This window comes from Panthera pardus, unplaced genomic scaffold, assembly GCF_024362965.1.
Source record: "Panthera pardus isolate Hobbes unplaced genomic scaffold, ASM2436296v1 HiC_scaffold_16, whole genome shotgun sequence".
Classification (NCBI taxonomy): Eukaryota; Metazoa; Chordata; class Mammalia; order Carnivora; family Felidae; genus Panthera; species Panthera pardus.
Window position 1 is genome coordinate 123,417,116 of NW_026526721.1, and position 25,975 is coordinate 123,443,090.

General features: G+C 43.5%; 1 pseudogene; it reads right to left on the bottom strand.

Moving 5' to 3' along the window:
• Window positions 1-12,114: 12,114 nt before the first annotated feature.
• Window positions 12,115-18,407, bottom strand: LOC109258279 (small ubiquitin-related modifier 2-like; annotated as a pseudogene).
• Between the last annotated feature and the right edge of the window lie 7,568 nt (window positions 18,408-25,975).

Genomic DNA, 25,975 nt, shown 5'->3' on the forward strand with positions numbered 1-25,975 from the left:
GCCATCCAGGCGCCCCTTGACTAATCTTATATTTCTGTTATGTGGTCTATTAACAAGAATAATTCCAAGGACTTAAATATAACATTTCAAAATTAATAAAGCATTGTATACCCCACCAGACAGATTCAGTGTTTGCTTGCAAAAGAATTCACTAGAGCCTTAGATTTGCATTGTTTTTCTCACTTAGCATAGAAAAAAGGAAGAAGGGGGGCCCAAACAGGGGTGCAGGGCCTGATTGACTCCTTGCCTTATCAGACATCCTGTGACCTTCGGTAGGTCCTTTACTCATTTAAGTTTCTGTATCATTCTCTCTGAAATGGATATTTCCCATTTGACAGGGGTATTAGGAGGAGTAGAGATAACAGATGTCTAGCACAGGGTATAAGAGGCTTAACAAGTGGTGCTTTTTATTGATTTTGGCCAAAACCACATCCTATAGATGCCCTGAAAGATCCTTATCCCAGGTCAGGAGGACTCAGCAATGCTCCAGTACACATTCACCTGCCCCAGTTACACAGAAAGGAATCAATCACCAGTGTATAGGGATCTTTCCTCTCTGAGCCCAAACTGCCCAACACAGCTCATGGTCTGTTTGATCTTCCTATTACTTTGCCATAGGACGTGTCTTACATTGTTCACTCAAACTGTGAACTCCCACATTGTTCACATGTTTCACCATCAGTTGCCAAACTGACCTCATTTCCCACCAAGCTAACTTCATTTCCGTTTTTGATAGGGTTACTAAACTGAATGGGTTCCGAGAATACTGCTGACACAGTATATCTGGATTCTGCAAAGGGGATGATAAGGTCCCGTGGTCTCTCTGTGGCCAGGACAGCCAGAAAAAGTAGTAGAAAGGTTAGATAGCAGAAGTCATAACTGCTACGAAGTCTATCCACTCATCCACATAGCAAATATTTATTGAGGGCCTGTGTGGGGCACTGGTAAGGCTCTATGGATAGAAGAGAACAAAACAGACAAAACTTTTGGAGCTTTCATTCTGGTGGTGGGAAACGAGACAATGAACACGCAAATCATCTGGAAATTTCTAAAGCTGATACGTGTTACCAAGAGAATCGCATGACTTGGGGCAAAAGAGGGGTGCTCCTTTAAGTATAGTAGTCTAATGCTCTAAAGAATGAGGATGGGGCACCTGCCTGGTTCAGTTGGGAGAGATGTGACCCTTGATCTTGGGGTTGTAAGGTCGAGCCCCATGCTGGGTGTAGAGATTATTTAAAAAATAAAATCTTGGGGGGTGCCTGGGTTGAGCATCTCACATCAAGTTGGTTGAGCATCCGACTTCAGCTCGGGTCATGATCCCGAGGTTTGTGGGTTCAAGCCACGCATCGGGTTCTGTGTTGACAGCTCAGAGCTGGAGCCTGCTTTGGGTTCTGTGTCTCCCTCTCTCTCTGCATCTCTCTCCCTCTCTCTCAAAAATAAAAAATATTAAAAATTTTTTTAATAATAAAATAAAATCTTGGGGCACTTGGGTGGCTCAGATGGTTAAGTGTCCAACTCTTGATTTCAGATCAAATCATGATCTCACAGTTCGTGGGACAAAGCCCCATGTGGGGCTTTGCGCTGGCAACAAGGAGCCTGTTTGGGATTCTCTCTTCCTCTCTCTCCGCCCCTCCTCCTCTTCTCTCTCTCAAAATAAATAAATAAACTTTAAAAAATAAAGAGATAAATAAAAATAAAATCTTAAAAAAAAATGAGGAGCAGGGGAGCCTGGTTGGCTCAGTCAGTGGAGCATGTGACTTCTGATCTCGGGGAAGTGAGTTCAAGCCCCATGTTGTGCATAGAGCTTACCTTAAAAAAAAAAAAAAAAGATGAGGAGCCAACTGTGTGAAATTGTGGAGCTATTGCACTCCAGGCATTGGGAACAGCAAATGCAAAGTCCCTAAAATGAGAATGTGTTTGGTATATTTAAGGTATTGGAAGGAAAAGCAGGTTCTAAAGAAGTGAGAAAGACACAGATGGGCAAGGAGTGAAACGGCTTGTGAAGAGCCTCCCGGATGATGTTCCCCAGGGGGGTTTCACATGACCCCAACTATTGATCACCTCAGCCCTGCCCCCTGCAGCAGTAAGACCTAGGAAAACTTGATTCCCTCCTTAGCACCATCACCTTGGACAGAAAAAAGTTCTATCTACTTACCTGTGTTCTGTGTACGTATTATAATTTCCTTTGTGTTTCATGACATGGAAGGTTAGGAAATGCTAATGTAGGTTTTTGTAGATCATATTAAACACTTTACATTTTAACACCTGTAGAGTTTCAAGGGACAAAAGTAGAACCATTGACTAAAAAATACACAGAAAGACGTGTACTTCAAAACAAGGAGGAGCTTTAAAAATTAGCAGAACTATCTAATGATGGAATAAGTTGCCTCAAAAAATAGTGTGATAGGAGGTAGAAAATATACATACTGGTTAGGAAGACTCAATATCATAAAGATATCAAGTCACAATAAACTAATCTATATATTTAACATAACCAGGATTAAAATATCAAGTTTTCTTGGTGCCTAGGTGGTTCAGTTGGTTGAGTGTCCGACTCTAGCTCAGATCATGATCTTACGGTTCCTGAGTTCTAGCCCCACATTGGGCTCACTGCTGTCTATGGATAGCACACTTTGGATCCTCTGTCTCCCTCTCTCTCTGCCCCTCTCTCGCTCGTGCTCTCTCTTTCTCAAAAATAAATAAGATATTGGGGTGCCTGGGTGGCTCGGTCGGTTAGGCGTCTGACTTCAGCTCAGGTCAGGATCTCGCGGTCCGCGAGTTCCAGCCCCGCGTCGGGCTCTGGGCTGATGGCTCAGAGCCTGGAGCCTGCTTCCGATTCTGTGTCTCCCTCTCTGTCTGCCCCTCCCCCGTTCGTGCTCTGTCTCTCTCTGTCTCAAAAATAAACGTAAAAAAAAAAAAATTTTTTTTAAATAAATAAGATATTTAAAAAGTGCACTTTTAAAAGAATCGAGGGGCGCCTGGGTGGCGCAGTCGGTTAAGCGTCCGACTTCAGCCAGGTCACGATCTCGCGGTCCGTGAGTTCGAGCCCCGCGTCAGGCTCTGGGCTGATGGCTCGGAGCCTGGAGCCTGTTTCCGATTCTGTGTCTCCCTCTCTCTCTGCCCCTCCCCCGTTCATGCTCTGTCTCTCTCTGTCCCAAAAATAAATAAAAAACGTTGAAAAAAAAAATTTAAAAAAAAATAAAAATAAAAATAAAAGAATCGAGTTTTCTTAACTAGACAATTATTGTTTTAAGTATTTATTTATTTATTTATTTATTTTTAGTAGTCTCCACACCCAATGTGGGGCTTGAACTCAGGATGCTGGGATCAACAGTCGCATGCTCTTCTGACTGAGCCAGCCAGGTGCCCCCCCAATTAGAAAACTTTTTAAAATTAATACTCCAAGAATATCTGAGAAAATTCTGAAAAATAATTCTGAAAAAAAAGCAGACTACTTATTTCTAGATATTAAGCATATTAAACATAGAATAATTGGAAGAGTACAGTATAGGAATGTGACTAGTCAGATAGAACCATGAACCAAAATTAAAAGCCCAGAGGTGTGGGGCACCTGGGTTGCTCAGTTAAGCATCTAACTTCACCTCAGGTCATGATCTCTCGGGTTTGTGAGTTCTAGCCCCACGTGGGGCTCTCTGCTGTCATCCTGGCACCTGCTTCAGATCCTCTGTCCCCCTCTCTCTTGACCCTCCCCTGCTCACTCTCTCTCTCTCAAAAAAATAAGTAATCTTAAAAAAATAAAATAAACAACCCAGCGGTGCCTGGGTGGATCAGTTGGTTGAGCATCTGACTCTTGATTTTGGCTCAGGTCATGATCCCAGGTCATGATATCAAGCCCCAAGTCAGGCTCCACCATGAGCATGGAGCCTGCTTGGGATTCTTTCTCTCTGCCCCTCTCCCCTGCTCATGCTCTCTCTTTCTTTAAAATAAATAATAAATAATAAATAAAATTAAGGGTGCCTGGATGGCTCAGGCAGTTAAGTGTCTGATCTTACTTTCTGCTCAGGTCATGATCTCTCAGTTTGTGAGAGAGAACCCCACATCAGGCTCAGTGCTGACACTGCAGAACCTGCTTGGGATTCTCTCTCTCTCTCTCTCTCTCTCTCTCTGCCCCTCCCCTGCTTCCTCTGTCTTTCAATTTTTTTTTTTTACATTTATTTATTTTTGAGAGACAGAGTACAAGTGGGGGAGGGGCAGAGTGAGAGGGAGACACAGAATCTGAAGCAGGCTCTAGGCTCTGAACTGTCAGCACAGAGTCCGATGTGGGGCTCGAACCCACAAACCTCAAGATCCTGACCTGAGGGGAAGTTGGACACTCAACTGACTGAGCCACCCAGGTGCCCTCTCTCTTTTTCTTTTTTTTTTTTTTAATGTTTTTATTTATTTTTGAGACAGAGACAGAGCATGGGCAGGGGAGGGGCAGAGAGAGAGGGAGACACAGAATTGGAAGCAGGCTCCAGGCTCTGAGCCCGCCGCACAGAGCCCAACAAGGGGCTCGAACTCACAGACTGTGAGATCATGATCTGAGCTGAAGTCGGATGCTTAACCAACTGAGCCACCCAGGAGCTACTCCCCTCTCTTTTTCAAATAAATTAACATTTAAATATGTATGTGTAAAATTATATCTATAATTTTTATATACTGAGTTTATCATAAAAATAGTATTCTTAGACACCTAGCTGCCTCAATCCGTAGAGCATGCCTCTCTTAATCTCAGGGTTGTAAATTCAAGCCCCATGTTGGGTGTGGAATCTGCTTTAAAAAACATAGTCTTCTAAATCAATTGGGAAAAGACATATTATTCAAAAAAAGGTCTTGGAGAAACTGAAGAGCAAAAATAAAATTGGACCATTGCCTCATACTTTATAGCAAAATAAATTCTGGATGGAGCAAAGGCTGAAATGTGAAAACTGAAAGAACAAAGGTACCAGAAGAAAACACCAGAGAATTTATATGTGTATATAATTTATACATGTATAAAGAGAATTTATATATGTATATATATATATATATATATATATATATATAACATTATAACATCTTGCTGTGGACAAGCCTTCTTCAGTATTGTAAAACAGACACACAAATAAATACATAAAACAAAAAGCTCTAAAAGAAAATACTAGGGGCGCCTGGGTGGCTCAGTCGGTTAAGCGTCCGACTTCAGCTCAGGTCACGATGTCGCGGTCCGTGAGTTTGAGCCCCGTGTGGGGCTCTGGGCTGACAGCTCAGAGCCTGGAGCCTGCTTCCAATTCTGTGTCTCCCTTTCTCTCTGCCCCTCCCCCGTTCATGCTCTGTCTCTCTCTCTCTGTCTCAAAAATAAATAAACGTTAAAAAAAAATTTTGGGGGGGGCGCCTGGGTGGCTCAGTCGGTTAAGCGTCTGACTTCGGCTCAGGTCATGATCTCGCAGTCCGTGAGTTCGAGCCCCGCATGGGGCTCTGTGCTGACAGCTCAGAGCCTGGAGCCTGTTTCAGATTCTGTGTCTCCCTCTCTCTGACCCTCTCCCATTCATGCTCTGTCTCTCTCTCTGTCTCAAAAATAAATAAACGTTAAAAAAATTTTTTTAAAGAAAATACTAATAACCTCCAGCTTTTTTACCCCATCTTTATAAGACTATGATTGAAAATTGAAATTGTGTATATTTAAGATATACATGTTTTGATATACATATACATCGTGATTAGCACAATCAAGCCAATTAACATATTCATCCCCTCATCTAGTTACTCTTTTTTTGGTGCTGGTGAGAACCCTTGAGATCTACTCTCAGCAAATGTCAAGTATACATTATTTTTGTAATGTTTATTTATTTACTTTTGAGAGAGAGAGGGTGGCAGCAAGGGCAGAGAGAGGATGGAAAGAGAATCCCAAGCAGGCTCTGTGATGTCAGTGCATGAACCATGAGATCATGATCTGAGCTGAAATCAAAAGTTGGTCACTGACTGTGCCACCCAGGTGCCCCCCAAGTACATAATATATTATTATGAACTCTAGTCACCATGCTATACATTAAGTTTCCAGAATTTATCTTAGAGCTGAAAATTTGCACCTTTGACCAATATCTTCCCATTTCTCCCACTCTCAATCTCTAGTAATCACTATTCTTTTTTTTTTTTTTAAGATTTTATTTGTTTAAAGTAATCTCTACACCCAACATAAAGCTCAGACCCAAAACCCCAAGATCAAGGGTAGCATGCTCTACTCACTGGGCCAGCCAGACACCCCTCACCACTCTTATCTCTGTTACTATGTGTTCTACTTTTACAGATTCCACATATAAGTGAGAGCATGTAGTATTTGTCTCTCTCTTATTAAATCAGGCTAATCAAAAATATATACATTATAATATACATTTCAAGTGTAGATATTGACAAGAAAAGCTGCAAAAAGAAAAACAAATAGGTAAAGGATATAAACAGCCCATACATAGAAAATAAATACAAAAGGCCCTCATATATATGAGAGGATGCTCAACCTCATAATAAAAGGACTACAAATGAAAACAGCTAGGGGTAACTATTTTTGATCTACCAAATTGGCAAAGTTTTTTTTTAATGTTTATTCATTTATTTTGAGAGAGAGAGAGTAAAGACAGAGACAGAGAGAGAGCAGTGGAAGGGGGAAGAGAAAGAGAGAATCCTAAGCAGGCTCCATGCTGCCATCGAGGAGCCTCACCCAGGGTTCGATCTCACAAACTGTGAAATCATGACCTGAGCCGGAATCAAGAGATAGACACTTAACTAATGGAACCACCCAGGTTTCCTGGCAAAAGTTTTTGGTTTTTTGTTGTTTTGTTGGTTTTTTTTAAGTCATTAATATCCTGGTAACTGCATGGAGAAAAATTACTCTCATAATTGAAGAAAGGAATGCAAATTCATAAAGTCTCTACTGAGAGCAACTGGCTATGTTGACCAAAATTACAAATGCAGGGCATCTAGGTGGCTCAGCCAGTTAAGTGCCCAACTTGGGCTCAGGTCATGATCTCGTGAGTTGGAGCCCTGCATCGGGTTCTGTGCTGACAAGCAGAGCCTGGAGCCTGCTTTGGATTCTGTGTCTCCCTCTCTCTCTGCCCCTCCCCAATTCATGTTCCTTCCTCTCTCTCAAAAATAAATAAACATTACCAAAAAAATTAAAATTTATATATAAATAAATATATATATATATATATATATATATGTATGTATGTATATGTATAAAAGGACACCTGGTTGCCTCAGTTGGTTACACATGACACTCTTAATCTTGGGGTCATGAGTTCAAGTCCCACATTAAGCATAGAGCTAAAAAAATTAGCATATGTGCTTGTAAAAAGCATAGACTATCTCTAGAAGGCTACACATGAAAGTGACAGTGGTTGCCCCTGGGGAGGTGAACTGAGGGACTTGAAGGAGACAGATGGGGATGGAAGAGAGACTTTCTCCTCATTATATATATTCTTTAATGCCATTTGATTTTTTAAAAAATTCTATATTGCTCAAATATTATCTAATTTTAAAAATAGATTACAATCAAAAGTATGGGGTAAAATGTTTATATATGTGCCTGTAACAAGTATAGAAAATGGCATCCTCACCACCCTGTAACAGTCCTTATCAATGGTAGGAAGGTGGGAGATTCCAGGTGAAGTTTAGCTTTTTACTTTTATACTCTGCCATATTGTTTCAATGTGCTACATTAAGCATACATTACTTTTCTATTTAAAAACAGGCACCTGGGTGGCTCAGGCGGGTTAAGCATCCTCTGACTCTTGATTTCATGGGTTCAAGTCCCAAGTCAGGCTCCACATTGACAGCCCGGAGCCTGCTTGGGATTCTCCCTCTCTCTGTGTCCATCCTCTGATCACGCATGCAAAATAACCTCTCTCTCTCACTCTCTCTCAAAATAAATACATAAACTTAAAAAATTTTTAATGAAAAAAACAAAAACACATAGTAGGTTCTTCACCAGAAAAGTGTTGGTACAAAGCCAAAAAGGCTGGGGCGCCTGAGTGGCTCAGTCAGTTAAGCATCTGACTTCAGCTCAGGTTATGATCTCACGGTTCATGGGTTCGAGCCCCACGTCTCCCATCAGGCTCTATGCTGACAGCTCCAAGCCTAGAGCCTGCTTTGGATTCTGTGTCTTCCTCTCTCTGTACCTCCCCCACTCCTGCTCTCTCTCTCTCTCTGTCTCTCAAATAAATATTAAAAAAAATTTTTTTAATAAAAAAAAAAAGCTGAAAAGACTACTTACAACGTACTTTGAAGGAAGAGTTCCATCTTGGTAGGGAATTTCAGACCAGATGGCAGCCTTCAGTAAAAAGAAAACACTCTTTAGTTCTATACTCTGTAACCCTGGGTGGACTGGCCTTATTACTCCAACTGGATTATAAACTCCTTAAGGACAAGGAGTCTGAATTTTGCTTTTTAAAAAAAATGCCCCTCACAGTGCCTGGGTAGCTCAGTCACTTAAGTATCCACCTCTTGGTTTCGGCTCAGGTCATGATCTCACAGTTCTCGAATTCGAGCTCTACATCGGGTTCCTTGATGTCAGTGCAGAACCTGCTTGGGATTCACCCTCTCCCTCCCTGTCTTCTCCTCCCCTGCTCATGCTCTCTTTCTCTCAAAATAAGTAAATAAACTTTAAAAAATAAATAAGTAAATAAATAAAAATTCTTAAAAATAGCCCTCAGCTTTCAAAAAGAAAGCATAAAGGTACATCCACTTGCCAAATAAAGGGTGTCACTTGAATGAGGGGACGTGTTTTTTCACAGCTGACATAGTGCGGAATCAGTGCCCAGAGCTGTAAGGTCACATACTGTTGTTCTAACCTTTCCTATCACAAAGAGAAATGTAATACCATTTTCCTGGTAAAGAAAGCTCAGTCAGCACATTTTGGCTTTGGGGTGGTAAAACACGAGTTTATTTGTTCACAGTTAATGGACCAAGAAGGGTTGATCAGTACATTGCCAGGATCTCAGTCTACAGGACACCAACTACTATAGATCTGGAAGCTACGACCTTTTCCTGGGTGCCCACTTAGTTGTCTAATTAATTATCTAATTAGTTATCATTGATCCCTGTGGCATAAACCTTGACCTTAATAAATGTGTACTGACTGAATGAATGCAATCATGTATAAATACATGCCCAAATGAATAGACAAATTATGGGATAAACAGATGCATAAATGCATGCATTAATTAATGAATGAAACATTTTTTCATGGGGCAGACAGACATACATAGGCCAGGGATACTGATCCTGCCCTTACTGACTGACTTAGAAAGTAGAAATAGATACAAATTGCCTGAGACTGGGGACCAAAGGCAGCCCCGCCTCCTGGTCAGTGCCCAAGAGTGTGCCTAGCCAAGCAGAACACATAGCACAGGGTCTGAACTGCACAGACCCAGATGGGCTCCTGCCAAGGAACATTTTATCCCTCTTAAGGGCCAAAATACAACCACTATTCAAAGAAATACCTACCTAAGTCCCCTGATTAAAAATATTTGGTTTCCTCTGTATTTGGCCCTTTATGATTCCAGATATTTTATCCCCATTTTTTATTCACACCAGGAAACGTGAATATGTCCGAATGTGATCATGCCCACGTTTTTGCATGTGTGTGCACATGTGGGTGTGCCTCTTAGTCTCCTCGACCTCCCCACCCCAGCCAAACCCACCACAGAGCAACAGAAAATAGCAATTATAGCTCAAAAACTAAAAAGTGCAAAAGTCTAAAGTGGTCAAGGGGCATCCGGGTGGCTCAGTCGGTTAAGCCTCTGACCCGATTTTGGCTCAGGTTATGATCTCATGGTTCTGAGATGGAGTCCTGAGTCCTGTTCAGAGCAGACCCAGGAGCCTGCTTGAGATTCTTTCTCTTCCTGCCCCCCTCTCTGCCCCTCCCCCTCTTATTCTTTCTCCCCCTGTCTCAAAGTAAATAAATAAGCTTAAAAAAAAAAAAAAAAAGACTGAAGTGGTCAAGATAAAAGACTATTGGGATAGTCAGCAGAGCATGTGACTCTTGATCTCAGGTTGTGAGTTCAATCCCTGCGTTGGCTCTAGAGATAACTTCAAAAAAGAAAAGGTAAAAGACTATATAAAATACTGTCTTAAAAGAAGGAAATCCAGGCTTACCTATTAAACTAACAAAGTTTTCTTTTTTTTTTTTTTTTTAATTTTTTTTTTCAACGTTTTTTATTTATTTTTGGGACAGAGAGAGACAGAGCATGAACGGGGGAGGGGCAGAGAGAGAGGGAGACACAGAATCAGAGACAGGCTCCAGGCTCCGAGCCATCAGCCCAGAGCCTGACGCGGGGCTCGAACTCACAGACCGCGAGATCGTGACCTGGCTGAAGTCGGACGCTTAACCGACTGCGCCACCCAGGCGCCCCCAAAGTTTTCTTTTTTAATTAGAATGTTCCATGTTAACTGTGGTCAAAGCAGGGAAACTGGCAAATTCCTGTTGGTGGTGGTATAAATTGGTAAAGCCCTTGGGAGAGCAATTGAGCAATGCATTGTGAAAGTTTTAATATTCCTACCCTATGTCCCACTGATTTCACTTCTTCTTACAAGGATATGATGCAAGAGAAATAATCTTTTATTCTTAGAACATAATTCAAAAACATTTTTTAAAGTTTATTTATTTTGAGAGAAATGGAGAGCCCATGTGTGCATGGGTGGCGGGGGGGAGGGGGGGCGGCGGGCGGCGAGGAGGGGCAGAAAGAAAGAAAATCCCAAATCCCAAGCAGGTTCCTCACTTCTCCATGAGCTGGACTCAGGGCTTGATCCCACAACTGTGAGATCATGACCTGAGCCTAAATCAAGAGTTGGCACTCAACCAACTGAGCCACTCAAGTGCCCCTCAAAAAATGTTTTTAAGGGTGGGAGTTACACAGGTATCTTATTTATTTAGTTGTTTGTGGGTTTATTTTATGTATGTATGTATGTATGTGTGTGTGTCTGTATTTAAATTTTAAGTAGGTTCCAGACCCAGTGTGGGGCTTGAACTCACAACCCTACAATCAAGTCACAAGTTCTACTGACTAAGCCAGACAGGCACCCCTATTTATTTTTTAAGGCTCCATTTATCGTTTAAGCCATTTTTTAATTTTTTTTTTTTAACGTTTATTTATTTTTGAGATAGAGAGAGACAGAGCATGAACGGGGGAGGGTCAGAGAGAGGGAGACACAGAATCTGAAACAGGTTCCAGGCTCTGAGCTGTCAGCACAGAGCCCGACGCGGGGCTCGAACTCACGGACCGCAAGATCATGACCTGAGCCGAAGTCGGCCACTCAACCGACTGAGCCACCCAGGCGCCCCTTAAGCCATTTTTTAAAAGTTTATTTATTTTCAGAGAGAGAGAGCATAGGAGAGCAGGGAAGGGGCAGAGGGGGAGGGGGAGAGAGAGAGAGAGAGAGAGAGAGAGAGAGAATCCCAAGCAGGCTCCAAGCTATCAACTTGGAGCTGGATACAGGGCTTGAACTCACAAACTTAGAGATCATGACCCAAGCCAAAACCAAGAATCAAACATTCAACCCACTGAGCCACCCATGTGCCCAGTTTAAGCCATTTTTTAAAAGCAATCTCTATGCCTTCATGGGGCTCAAACTCATGACCCTGAGATCAAGAGTTGGATGTTCTCCTGACTGAACCAGCCAGGTGCCCCCAAAAGCATTTTTTTAAGGTTCAATTATTTTTGAGAGAGAGAGAAAGAGAGAGTGTGAGCAGGAGAGGGGGAGAGAGAGAGGGAGACACAGAATCCTAAGCAGGCACCAGGCTCTGAGCTGTCAGCACAGAGCACAACGCAAGGCTTGAACTCACGAACTGTGAGAACATGACCTGAGCTAAAGTCAGACCCTTAACCGACTGAGCCACCCAGGTTCCCCTAAATGAACTTTAAATAGCAAGCCCTACCCAACCCAACTTCTCTCCAGGATGTAATCTGCCTTCTCTGCTTTCTCTCCATAGTGCTTTTTATATATTCATGTTTGTCTGAATTTCCCCTGAAAAAAATTTAAGCAAATAGGTATCCTTAGTGTTCTTGAATAAGTCCTTACACATAGTAGACATTCAACAAATATCTATTTAATTACTTTTTTATTTTTTTTATTTAAAAAAAAAATTTTTTTTTAAAGTTTATTTATTTTTGGGACAGAGAGACAGAGCATGAACGGGGGAAGGGCAGAGAGAGAGGGAGACACAGAATCGGAAGCAGGCTCCAGGCTCTGAGCCATCAGCCCAGAGCCCGACGCGGGGCTCGAACTCACGAATGACGAGATCGTGACCTGAGCCGAAGTCGGATGCTCAACCCACTGAGCCACCTAGGCGCCCCTTTAATTACTTTTTTTAAAACAAGAAATTTGTTTCAACAACAAGATGCTGACTTGAAGGGAAAAGTATCTAGGATTCATTTCTCTTAGAGTAATTTATCCCTACTTAAAGACAGAGTGCCCTATATCTAACAGCTATGTACAAAAATGTTATAAAATTGCCCTTGGTTTTACAATGATAAATGAAAAACATTAAAATTCTCCAATCACACAAGGTGTGCAAGGATTTTTATGTTGTTCATTTTTTGTTAAACAGTGAGAGCAAAATAACTTACTGGAATGTAAAAATAAGAGCTGAATGAGCATGCCACTAATGGAGAAAGGGGGTATTATCACAGAACCAGTATTTTTCCCCATCCCATCTCCATGTGACAGGCACCAAACATAACATTGGCCATTTAATTAAAAAAAAAAAAAAACCTGCAATATGCTTGTGCACATCCACAGTACGTTAATGTACAATGAAGGAATGGGGAAGGGGAAAATGAAAGAATAGAGAAAACTATAGTACTCAGGATGTGGTGGAACCAAATTGTGGCTTTCTAATCGAGAATGCCTTCTTGGTCTGGAGGAACAGAGTTCTGGAGTGAAGTGGCAGGTTCCCTTTTCAGGATATGCCTCCCGTCAGCTGCTGGAACACATCAACTGTATCTTCAGCCTCCGTTTCCAACTGTGCAGGCGTGTCTGTTTCATTAATTGGCTGCCCATCAAATCAGAATCTGTTGTGCTTCATGGACAAATCCTGCCATTCACAAAAGGCTTTCGTTAGTTTACTAAGCAGTGTGTGCCTCTTAATCTTACGCTGCACCACAGAATCATCCTGCCCTGTCACTGTCAAATTCATATGATCATTGTTCTCAGTCTTGACTCCTTCCTTGGGCTTTTTGCGGGCCTCGCTGAGTGCTGGGGTCTCTTCAGCTGCTGCTTCACAAGAGGCACCAGATCCGCACTTAACTAGCATACTAGCAGCACCAGGAGCAGCAGAAGGAGGTGGCAACAGTGGAGGAGGGAGACCTTAATGACTTCTTTATAACAGTGAAAATGAAAACAAACCACAAAAGAAAAAAAAAAGCAATAATGATTAGGTACATTTTGGCATAGTCCTTTGATTAACTCTTTTGTCGTCATTACAAATGTAATTATGATAGGGGCACCTGAGTGGCCCTGTCAGTGAAGCCTCCAACTTTGGCTCAGGTCATGATTTCATGGTTCTTGGGTTCAAACCCCGCATCAGGCTCTGTGCTGACAGCTCAGAGCCTGGAGCCTGCTTTGGATTCTGTGTCTCCCTCTCTCTCTGCTCCTCCCCCACTGGCGCTCTGTCTCTCTCTCTCAAATATAAATAAACATTTTTAAAAATGTAATTATTATAATTATATCAACTTGGAAAACAGACACCCTGTTAAGGGGGAACGCAAACTGCAAAATAGTACATAGGTATGGTAGATTGTTACAGTGATGGCCCCAATGAACCATGCTGTATGTATCCATATTTCATGAAGTCCCCTCTCACATAGACTTTGGGTTTGGCCAAGTGACTTGCTTTGGACAATGGGACATTAGCAACGAGCCAGACTGCAGCTTGAAAACTGTTTGCACAGTGGGTCTTTTAACCTTTCTCTCTTCCTGCATCTGGAACCCTACTCCACAGGTAACATGCTGGAGGAAATGTACCACCCATGCCCATAGACAGCACTGGACATACAAATGAGGCCATATAATACCATCCAGCCCCAGCTGAACCGCCAGAAGATTGCAGTGGCATAAATGAGACTAGTTAATGACAACAGAAGAAATGCCCAGTTGATTCCTACCCAACTTGATGACTCACAGAATTGTAAGCAAGTAAAAGGGTTGTAGTGTTAAGCACTAAATTTGGGGTCATTTGATATAATTTCCATTTTGTTAAAGTAAGTGTGCATATGGAGAAGGAAAGTAGCAAAACTGTTTACATAAAAAAGAACTCACAGCAACCCTGTGACGAAAGAAACTCAGGTGAAGAAATCTCTTGACTAGGCATAACTTGACCCCACCTACCAGCAGAGACCAACATATTCTAGAGAAGAAGTTATTTAAACAATAACAACAAAAATAAGCACACAAATGAGTACGGAGGTTCTGTTTAGAGTGATGAAAAAGCTTTGTAAATAGTGGTGATGGTTTACAACATTGTGGTTTTAATTAATGTCATTAAATTTATATATTTTTTTAATCTTTATTTACTTTTGAGAGAGAGACAGAGTGTGAGCAGGGGAGGAGCTGAGGGGAGGGAGACACAGATCAGAGGCAGGCTCCAGGCCCTGAGCTGCCAGCACAGAGCCCGACGTGGGGGACCAAACTCACGAACCGTGAGATCATGACCTAAGCTGAAGTCAGATGCTTAACCGACTGAGCCATCCAGGCACCCCATAAATTTATATATATTTTTAAATGGATAAGGGGCACCTGGCTGCCTCAGTCGGTGGAGCATATGACTCAATCTCAGGGTTGTGAGTTCGAGCCCCACGTTGGGTGTAGAGATCACTTAGAAATAAAAAATCTTTGGGGTGCCTGGGTGGCTCAGTCGGTTGAGTGTCTGACTCTTGATCTCAGAGTTGTGAGTTTGAGCCCCATGTTAGGCACAGAGATTACTTAAAATAAAATCTTAGGAGCACCTCAGTGGCTCAGTTGGTTAAGCATCTAACTTTGGCTCAGGTCATGATCTCTGGGTTCATGGGTTCATGGGTTCGAGCCCCGTGTCAGGCTCTGTGCTGTCAGTTCTGAGCCAGCAGCCTGCTTCAGATTCTGGGTCTCCCTCTCTGTCTGCCCCTCCCCTGCTTGCTCTGTGTCTCTCAAAAATGAATAAACATAGGGGCACCTAGGTGGCTCAGTAGGTTAAGCATCTGACTTCGGCTCAGGTCATCATCTCGTGGTTCGTGGGTTCAAGCCCCGCATCTGGCTCTGTGCTGACAGCTCAGAGCCTGTTTCAGATTCTGTGTCTCCCTCTCTCTCTGCCCCTCCCCCACTTGTGCTCTGTCTCCGTCTCAAAAATAAATAAACATTTAAAAAAATTTTTTAATGAATAAACATTAAAAAAAATTTTTTTAATCATTAAAAGATGGCAAGTTTCATGATGTATATATCGTACCACAAAACCATATAACCAAAGTCGCCTGTCACAAACTTCCTCCCCAAAACAGGAATTTTTCTCTAACATACTGTTTAAGGGACTGCTCACCATGAACTAACAGTGGGCCAGTATGTGCTCCAGGTCATTTTCTTTTTCCACACAGATTTAGGCTGAGTGATGCACTCTGACCCCACCATCCTTCCAACTGCCATGAAGGTCAAGATGGGGGTGCTGGAGCTTACCTTCTGGCCGGATCCCCATACAACTCAAAGCTCTCTCCCATGAGGCATCAGGGTGCAGGATGCATTTACAGCCACACCCATAACCAAGAATTCTTGTTTCAAAACACCCTTCCTTGACTCCTACAGCAAGATGTGACATTCACAACCATAATCTGGCACTTACCCTTTTGCCTTCTGCTCTAACACAACCCTGGTTTTAGACAACTCTATGAAATCAATCAACGGGTGGCAAATCTGGCGGAACTTTCCGGGTAGAGGAAGGGACATAGTTTAAAACAGCTCTTCACTCTCAGTCCCTACGCGAATGAGCCCTTCCAGCCGTTCCAGGGCCTCCCTGGTGTCCTGTATGGGGCTGGGGATCCCACTTCTAAATGGTCAGTAGCCCTCTCACAGGGAAGGTGTTTGCCGAGTGCCTTCCTGGTTGGCTCTTTTATCCTAAACTTGGATCTGCTGGGACTGACTCATCCCTCCCTCGAGGCACCGGCACCGATACTCTGTATCACGGCACAGCAGCTGCTGCAAAATCCCGGCCTGGCTTGGAGCTTTTTCTCCTCCTCTCTGGAATGTACTGTAGCCCAGTCCTTGCTGCCTACCTCAGGTTCTCCAGTGCCTGGCCAATTCAGCACAGAGATTTATTTATTTTTATTTATTTATTTATTTATTTATTTATTTATTTATTTATTTTGTTCCCTGCACAAGCATACATTTGTTACTAATTCCCTTACTCCCCATCCTTGTAGGCTGTCTTTAGCCCTTCTTTCTGGGAGGTACTTTCCCTGTGCTCCACGGTCCTGGTAATTACCCCTTCTAACCGTATTACAGGACCTTATTTTTTCCCCACTGCCTCTTTCCTTCCATTGTTGTGCAGAGGGAGGGGAGGCTGCTGAGTGTGCAAGGAGAATTGGATTAGGTAGTTGAATATCTCAGCAGCTCTCTTCCTGATTCTGCCTCTGCCCTTAAGGTCTCACTTCCAACAGCCCCACACCCGCTCCACACTGTCATCCACCTGCAAAACAGCCGATGAGCCCCAAGTGTAAGAGAAATCAATTAAGGATGCCTTGGCTGAGGTGATGAAAGGGAGGTTTTGGGACCTTGCAAAGGTCATAGCATTGCAGGAGAGGAAAAAGTTTCCCTCAACCCTCGTAGGGAGGGTTGATCAGAAAATTAAACTGACAAAGACAGATTAACAGAAATAAAAATTTTACATGTACATGGAAGCCTTCCCAAGAAAAGACCCAAAGAAGTGACCCGAGCAAGAAGGTTTTATACCTTTTAGAGCTATAAAAATTTGTGAAGAATTGACAAGGGGTTTGGGCTAGGGGTGGTAAATGGTGAAGAAGTAACTTGGAAGATAAGAGCTAGTTTAACAAGGCTTGTTTACACAGCCTTCTCGGCCCTTAATTCTCTGTCCCTGGTAATTAGAATGTCCTCCTTTCTAATGGTATAGGGAGGGTACCTTTCACAGAGGAGTTTTATGACCTGTTTCGGGGAAGAAGGTGGGAGAGGTCAGACTGACCCTCTTGCTTTTGTGGCTTCCTTCAGCTAGGGGCACCTGGCTGGCTCAGTCCATAGAGCCTGCGACTCTTCATCTCAGGATGGTAGGTTTGAGCCCCACATTGGGTGCACAGGTTACTTAAAAATAAAACCTTGGGATGCCTGAGTGGCTCAGTCGGTTAAGCGTCCGACTTTGGCTCAGGTCATGATCTCACGGTTTGTGAGTTCCAGAAGGCTTCAGGCTTTCTGCTGTCAGCAGAGAGCCCACTTGGGACTTTCTGTCCCCCTCTCCCTCTGCCCCTCCCCCACTCATGTTTTTTCTCTCTCTCTCTCTAATAAACATTTTTAAAAAACCTTTTTAAAAATGAATTAAATAAAACCTTAAAAAATTCCTTCAGCTTAAAATATTTTTAATAAGTCAAAATGCCATATTTTAGGGTAGCGCGTCCTGGCCCCTATCAGCATGTTACTATTTACTAAGGTGAATGTGGATGATTCTGACATTACAAAATGAACTGAAGAGATTATAGACCGGGCGGGGGGCGGCTGGGTGGGCTGGGTGGCTCAGTCGGTTAAGCATCCCGCTTTGGCTGAGGTCATGATCTCACAGTTTGTGGGTTCCAGCTCCCAGTCAGGCTGTGTGCTGACAGTTTGGAGCCTGGAGCCTGCGTTCGATTCTGTGTTTCCCTCTCGCTATGCTCCTTCCCCATTTGTGTTCTATCTCTCTCTGTCTCTCAAAAATAAATAAACATTAAAAAGAGAGAGAGAGAGATCATACACAGGAAGAAAACAGCAATGTTGGTAAGAAAAGTAATTTGGTTCAGAGAAATCAATAGTGAGAAAACGTATGTAAAATTTCCATTCTGGGACTATTTTCTCAATGATTACTTTCATTCTTTTTGGACAGTCGCCTCTGAAAATCTGAGAAGTTATGTAGAATCTTATCCCCAGGAAAATGCGCATACACATAGAAAGCAAACCTTAGGGATTCACTGCCTCCCCGAGTTCCAGAGCCACACGAATGCCTGGTGAAGTGATGTCAGGAATCCGGAGCAGTGATCAGGCCTTTCCTTCTTTGTAAATCCCATCAAAAGTTCAGAGCAGTTCGGAGAAAGCATTCATTTGTTCATTCATTCAACAAGTAACTCTTTGAGAAACTTCCAAGTGTCAGGCCCCACGCTGGGCCACATTGTGAGGCAGAAAGAGGTGAATCGGACACAGTGCCTGCTCCCGGGAAGCTCACGTCTGGCGGGGGAGACCCACAGAGAACAGACAATACTTGTACAGTGATGGGGGAGGGGCGGTGGGAGCCCCGAGGGGAGGGGCAGAACTATTTCCCACAGCCCCCCCCCCCCCCCGCCCGCCTACAGCAGTCAGTTCCTATACCTCTGACTACAATACAAAGCAAAGCGATTTTAAAAGCCCAAGCATTCCCTGAGGGGCTAGCAGAGTAGTCCCGGGCAGAGCTCTCACCTCACCCCTAACCCCACCCTGGCCCCATCCAGCTTCCACACCTCCTCTGGGATGGAGTTGGCTTGCCTATCTCTCCCCACAGGCTACCAGGCTGTCGCCCACCCCGAGGCCCCTGCCCCAACACACACAAACCTTCCCCATGAGGGGCTGCTTCCCAGTCCACTGACCAGCTTTTAAATAAGTAACCAAAATGGGGCACCTGTGTGGCTCAGTCGATTTGGGCGGCCGATTTTGGCTCAGGTCATGATCTCGCGGTCCGTGGGTTGGAGCCCTGCGTCGGGCTCTGTGCTGACGGCTCAGAGCCTGGAGCCTGCCTTGGATTCTGTGTACCCCCCTCTCTCTGCCCCTCCCCCACTTGTGCTCTGTCTTTCAAAAATAAATGTTTAAAAAAAATTAAGCAAGTAACCAATCCTCTTTGCACCTCCTCCTTTCTTTGTTTAAAGCCTGTTCACATTACTAGTTGAACTGCCTGGAAACAAGGAGTAACAAAAATAGCTAACTTTAAGGAAGTTACAGATTTGTAAGAAATGGCGAGAGTCCTGGTGTGAGCTGGTCTTTGTTCACAGGACCTAGAGCTGGGCTGGACTGGGCTGGGCTGGACCTGGGCCTGGCCAAGCTTCCTCTCACCTCTTTTCTGAATTCTCCCTTCTTCAGGCCTCAGGGAAAAGTCTTCCTGGAAGTTTGGGTGTCAGCAATTCTGCCTGTCTGGGTTGGATTCTGCACCTGCTTATCCAAGGTGCTTGCCTATCACACCTCGGTCCACCTGCCCCTGAACACTCCTTTGCAGGCTCTGGCTGACCCCTCTTCCCTTCCTGGGTTCAGCTCCTGACTCCTGAGGGAGAAAGTCCCTCTCCTCCTAGGTCTTAGAAGAGTCCTCCCCAGGGCTCTGGGCCCTTTTGTCCTGACTAGCTTTCACCACTCCTCGTTTCTCTGACTTGGATACCTGGAAGTCCTACCGTAATGTGCATTTGCTTTGTAGACCACTCTACTCCAGTTTAGAAGACGAATACATTTATGGTTTGTAAGATAAAAACAAAACCCTTTTATAAATTTGTTCAGGAAAGATAATGAGTACAACATGTGTGTGTTAAACATGGAAAGGATGGAAGGACTAAGAGACACCTAATATTTTTGAGGTACTAAGTAGTATGTGAGACACTGGAACTCTAAATATTCATGATATCCGGGGCGCCTGGGTGGCTCAGTCGGTTAAGCGGCCGACTTCGGCTCAGGTCATGATCTCACAGTCCCATGAGTTCGAGCCCCGCATCAGGCTCTGTGCTGACAGCCCGGAGCCTGGAGCCTGCTTCAGATTCTGTGTCTCTCTCTCTCTGACCTTCCTTCGTTCCTGCTCTGTCTCTCTCTGTCTCAAAAATAAGTAAACATATAGGGGGCACCTGGGTGGCTCAGTCGGTTAAGTGGCCGACTTCAGCTCAGGTCATGATCTCGCGCTCCGTGAGGGCTGTGAGTTCGAGCCCCGTGTCGGGCTCTGTGCTGACAGCTCAGAGCCTGGAGCCTGTTTCAGATTCTGTGTCTCCCTCTCTCTCTGCTTCTCCCCCTGTTCATGCTCTGTCTCTGTCTCAAAAATAAATAAATGTTAAAAAAAATTTTTTTTAAAGTAAGTAAACATAAAATAAGTAAATATTCATGATATCCTAAATATGCATAAGACACTGAATATTCATGTGTGAAGTCTTAAAGCAGAAGATGATAACCTGGGATGCCCAGGTGGCTCAGTTGGTTAAACATCTGACTCTTGATTTTCTCACTGTTTGTGAGATCAATCCCCAAGTAGGGCTCTGCGCTGACAGTGTGGAGCCTGCTCAGATTCTCTCTCTCTGCCCCTCCCCTGCTTGCAAGCATGCTCTCTCTGTCTCTCAAAATAAATAAATAAACAGAAAGAAAGAAAGAAAGAAAGAAAGAAAGAAAGAAAGAAAAAGAAAGAAAGAGAGAAAGAAAAGAATATATCAACCAGTCTGGCCCCATCCTCTGACCAGAATAGACAAATAAAACCCATAGCTGTTTGGGGTGCTTGGCTGGCTCAGTTGGTAGAGCATGAGACTCCTGATTTGGGGGTTGTAAGTTCGAACTCCATGTTGGGTGTAGAGTTTACTTTACAGAAAATCAAATCAAATAAAATAATAAAATAAAATGAAATAAAATAATAAAATAAAGTCTTTAAAACCCATAACTGCTCACCTGGTTAATTGATGAGCAACATTGGTGGCCAGGTGTACTGGCCTGTGCATTTCTTTGGTGTCAGTGTGTGTCACTGATCCAGGGAAACTCCCATCTGTTGAGCATACGTTTGCTCAAACCTCAACTCTGGCCCTTGTAACTGTACCATTAGCAAGGAAGGCTGATGCGGCCAAGAGACAGAACATACAAACATTGTAATCCATGCCAGGATTCAGGTGGTGTCATGCTTCCACCCCATCACATCTTATCCTAAATACACCATCCTACCCCCTTCCCCTTGCTTCTCCCTATATATTTTTCCTTAATTTTATAATGCACATGATTTGAACATTACCCTGGTTTTAAGACCTTTTCTGTTCCATGCCCTCTGACATAGCTGGCTTGAGTGCACTTGGAAGCTACTATTCCATCACTATATGACAACTACTCTCACAGCCCTTGTTTCTCCAAATCCTATCTAGCTGGCTATGACATTGAAGCTCAGCATGGGCTCCCATCTTGGATATAGTTTGCTGCCATCATTTCTCCCTTCCTCTCACCCACTGTCCTCTCAATAGCAGTCCTTCTCCTAATCCCCACCACGGTCTGGGGGGCCTAGAGGCTAATTTACCACAGATAACACAAGTCCTGTGTTAGGACAAGGCAAGGCTCAGGCCTCCCACATCTACAAGGAATACAAAGCCCATTCTCTCAACTGCAGGTGAGCCCTTTGCTATTCCTGTATGGTGGTTGTTGTGGTTATTGTTGTTGTTGTTTTTCTTTTCTCAATGTTAGGACCTCCTCTGCTATCAACTCCTTGAAGTCAGAGACTATTCCTATCTTCATTGTCCTAGCTTTTACCACAGGGTCTAAGACATACCACCTGCTCTGTAACTGCTAAACTCACTGTGTATTAATTATGCATTTTATTCATTCATCTGGAAAGTTCATTTATCTAGTCCATAACCAAGTTACATTTATGTAGCTTATAACCAAGTCCTAGCAGCTCCACCAAAATTGTTCTTTAATCTGGGTGCCTGGGTGGCTCAGTTGGTTAAGTGTCTGCCTTCAGCTCAGGTCATGATCTCATAGTTTGTGAGTTTAAGTCCCGCATCAGGCTCCATGCTGACAGCTCAGAGCTTGGAGCCCATTCGGCTTCTGTGTCTCCATCTCTCTCTGCCCCTCCCTTGCTCATGTCTGTGTGTGTGTGTGTGTGTGTGTGTGTGTGTGCATGTGTGTGTGTGTGCTCTCTCTCTCTCTCTCTGTCAAAAATAAATAAACATTAAAAAAAATTGTTAACTGTTCTTAAATCTGCTTCTCTTCCTCTCTTTTGCCACCCCATCACATTCTGGTCTAAACTTCTTGAGCTAGGTATTTTTCTACCTAGTAATATATCATAGCTTTCCTGCTTTCTCTATAAACTCCCTTAACCTTTCTCCACACAGCTGATACAGTGATCTTAGAGAGATGAAAGGAAGAGGGAAAGAAGGAAGTAAAGAAGGAAAGTAAACAGCCAGCTTCATACCTCTGGAACCCTTGAAACGTGGCATATTCCAGGCAAATTTCCCAATCATGGAAGAAGTCTGTGGCCCCACAAATATATTTCTGTTCTTCTTGTTTGTTTGTGTTTCTTTGTTTTTAAAGTAAGCTGTACACCCATTGTGGGGCTTGAACTCAAGCAACTCCTGAGATCACAAGTCCCATGCTCTACCAACTGAGCCAGCCAGGCACCCCCCTTTCTGTTCTTTTTCAAAGAAAGAAATTAGGGGGAGAGCCTGACTAACTCATGGATGGAACATGTGACTCTTGATCTTGGGGTTGTGAGTTTGAGCCCCACAATGGGTATAGAGATTAGTTAAATAAATAAAACTTAAAAAAATAATAAACTGAAACACTTTTGGGGTGCCTGGGCGGCTCAGTCAGTTGAGCATCTGATTGGGGCTCTGGTCATTATCTCACAATTTGTGAGTTCGAGCCCTGCATGGGGCTCACTGTTGTCAGCTCAGAGCCCTCTTTGGATCCTCTGTCTCCCTCTCTCTCTGCCCGCCCCCACCCCCCACTCATGCTCTTTCTCTGTCTCAAAAATAAATAAACATTAAAAAATAATAATAATAATAAAATAAAGTGAGGTGCTTTCAAAAAAATAAGAATCTTAGGGGCGCCTGGGTGGCTCAGTCGGTTGAGCAGCGGACTTCGGCTCAGGTCATGATCTCACGGTCCATGAGTTCGAGCCCCGCGTTGGGCTCTGTGCTGACAGCTCAGAGCCTGGAGCCTGTTTCAGATTCTGTGTCTCCCTCTCTCTCTGGCCCTCCCCCGTTCATGCTCTGTCTCTCTCTGTCTCAAGAATAAATAAAATGTTAAAAAAAAAAAATTAAAAAAAATAATAAGAATCTTAAAATAAATAAATCAAGGAAATTAATTGGCTTTCTACCCTTCCTTTCACAGTTACTGTTAGTTGAAAATAACAGAGATCCAACTAAAACCTGCGCTAGGGAAACGTGGAGTCATTAGGTCAAACAGTTGTGAAGTGTTGTTGATCTTCTGGCTTTAGGCCCATCTAGACCTAGAGTTTCAAATGATGTTTTCTCCTTCTCTTAGCTCTCTTTTACTCTGTATTTCAGTTTCATTTTCTAACCTCTTCTCTTCACATAATGGAAGACAGCTCTAGCTTCCCTTGATCTTCTGTCTGTAGTCCCAGGAGAAAAGAGACCCCTGCTGTTTACGGATAATGATAAAGATGACTTCAGTTGGCTGAGTTGAAGTCACCTGTTCCTCCCTGAACCAATCATATTTATTATGTGGTTAGGTCCCCTACTTACTCCTGGGGGTAGGGACAGAGCTCTCCCATAAGGAGTCTTACCAAGCCCCTGTGGCATCAGGGATTGGGGCTTCCAAAGGAAAAATGGGGCCAGAAACAACAGAGGTCAAGGCACTTTTTTATAGAGTAGGAGTGGGAAGAGATTTTACATGTGTCCAACTTCTGGTCTCTCTTTATTGATGGTGGGTTGGTGGGTACTTTTTCCCTTCCTCAATAAGCTGTAAGCTCCACCAGGGCAAGGATCTCTACAGCTTCCGCTCTCAGTTTTGGTCATCCTTGCTCTTCTAGCACATGGTAGACATTCACTTCTTCATTTATTCTGGGGGGAAAAAAGGTGCTAAAGACACAGGTAAAAAAGATATGTGTCCTTGTACTCAAGGAGTAACAACTTATACATCTGCATTGGGCCGGTGTTTTTCAAATCAGAAGACTCATCGGGTGGTAAAGTGAACTTGGTGGATTGCAACTGCAATTTAAAAAAAAATTTTGTTTCATTTTATTTATTTGAGAGGGAGAGAGGGAGAGAGAGAACAAGTCGGGGGAAGGGCAGGGGGAAAAAGAGAGAATCCCAAGCAGGCTCCATGCTCAGCACAGAGCCCGACACAGGGCTTGATCCCACGACCCTGGGATCATGACCTGAGCTGAAACCAAGAGTCAGACGCTTAACCGACTGAGCCACCCAGGTACCCCACAATGACAATTTTTAAAACGTGAAATAGAGGGGCACCTGAGTGGCTCAGTTGGTTGAGCAACTGACCTTAGCACAGGTCATGATCTCATGGTTTGTGAGTTCGAGCCCTGCATTGGTCTCTCTACTATCAACGCAGAGCCTGCTTCAGATCCTCTGTAACCACGCCCCTCGCTGCCCCTCCCCTGTTCATGCTGTCTCTCTCAAAAATAAATAGTAATACAGTTTAAAAAATCAGCTTGTTCTAGGGGCGCCTGGGTGGCTCAGTAGGTTAAGCGGCCGACTTCGGCTCAGGTCATGATCTCGCGGTCCGTGAGTTCGAGCCCCGCGTCGGGCTCTGTGCTGACAGCTCAGAGCCTGGAGCCTGTTTCAGATTCTGTGTCTCCCTCTCTCTCTGACCCTCCCCCGTTCATGTTCTGTCTCTCTCTGTCTCAAAAATAAATAAACGTTAAAAAAAAATTTTTTTTTAAAATAAAAAATCAGCTTGTTCTGTTTAAGAAAAACACCCCATGAAATAGAATAGAATAGAAAATACAAATGGACTAGACAACATCAGAGTGCATCACACACAATAGGGATATTTTTCTATTACATTTTTATTTCATTATAAACATCATAAATACACACACACACACACACACACACACACACAATGTACTGAGTTGCAGTGTGAAGTGCATTTCTTACTGGGAGCTGGTCAAAAGTTTCAAAAAGTCTCCCTTAAGGGCTGCCTGTACTGAAGTGTGATAAGATAGTATCCCTCCAGTTGAGAGCAACCCAGAGCTCCAGATATTAAGTCATGTCACTGGAAAATAACACCTGGGAAGCTCATTCAAAGAACCAGAGTGGAAGTGGAGACACAATTTCAGGATGCTGTTGCAGGGTGAACTCTGGATTTCTGTGCTTTGTTTGGCTTGTGCTACATCCTCAAGGCCATTTTATCATATGTACATTCAGGTGTGTGCTTTCTTTGTCTTTCTCTCTCTCTTTTTCCCCTGCATAACAAATGACTTAACAGTTTTCAAAGTTGAATACAAAATTAAAGAATTTTTTTCTGTTAGGTATGGTGGGTACCATTATGTACCATATGAAGGTACCCTAAATTGCATATTCCTAGAAAAAAAACACTGAATTAACTCTTTTTCCTGGAGGACCAGAACTCAGGGAGGCTGGAGGACGGCAGTTAGTATGGCATGGAAGGACCAGGGGCTATTGCCCTGAACAAAATCTCTACTTCAGCAATTGCTGGCTCTGTGGATTCAGAAGAAACCTAATCTCCATTTGCTGAACATGGTCTCAGCAAGGTCTTGTCCTTGGTGAACATGGTCCTCAGCAAGGTCATCTACGGGAGGTATAAAAATAAACACTGTATCTTTGGAGAAAACCACAAGCCCAAAATGGGGTCACTTGGGCCACCCAAGTTACCAAACCCAAGCTAACATGATTGCAGTTGCAACCTCCCCGCAAAATGCATATCTTCACCTGTCAGTTAGCAATTTCCTCATAAGCACCAATGAGATAATCTGTCACCTGGGCCCTCTCCATTCCCCAAAGGAAGATGAGGTAATCTGTATAATAAGACCTTACCCTTGCACACATGGGAAGGTGATTTTGCCTGAAACAATCCTTTTTTTTTTTTTTTAGGTTTA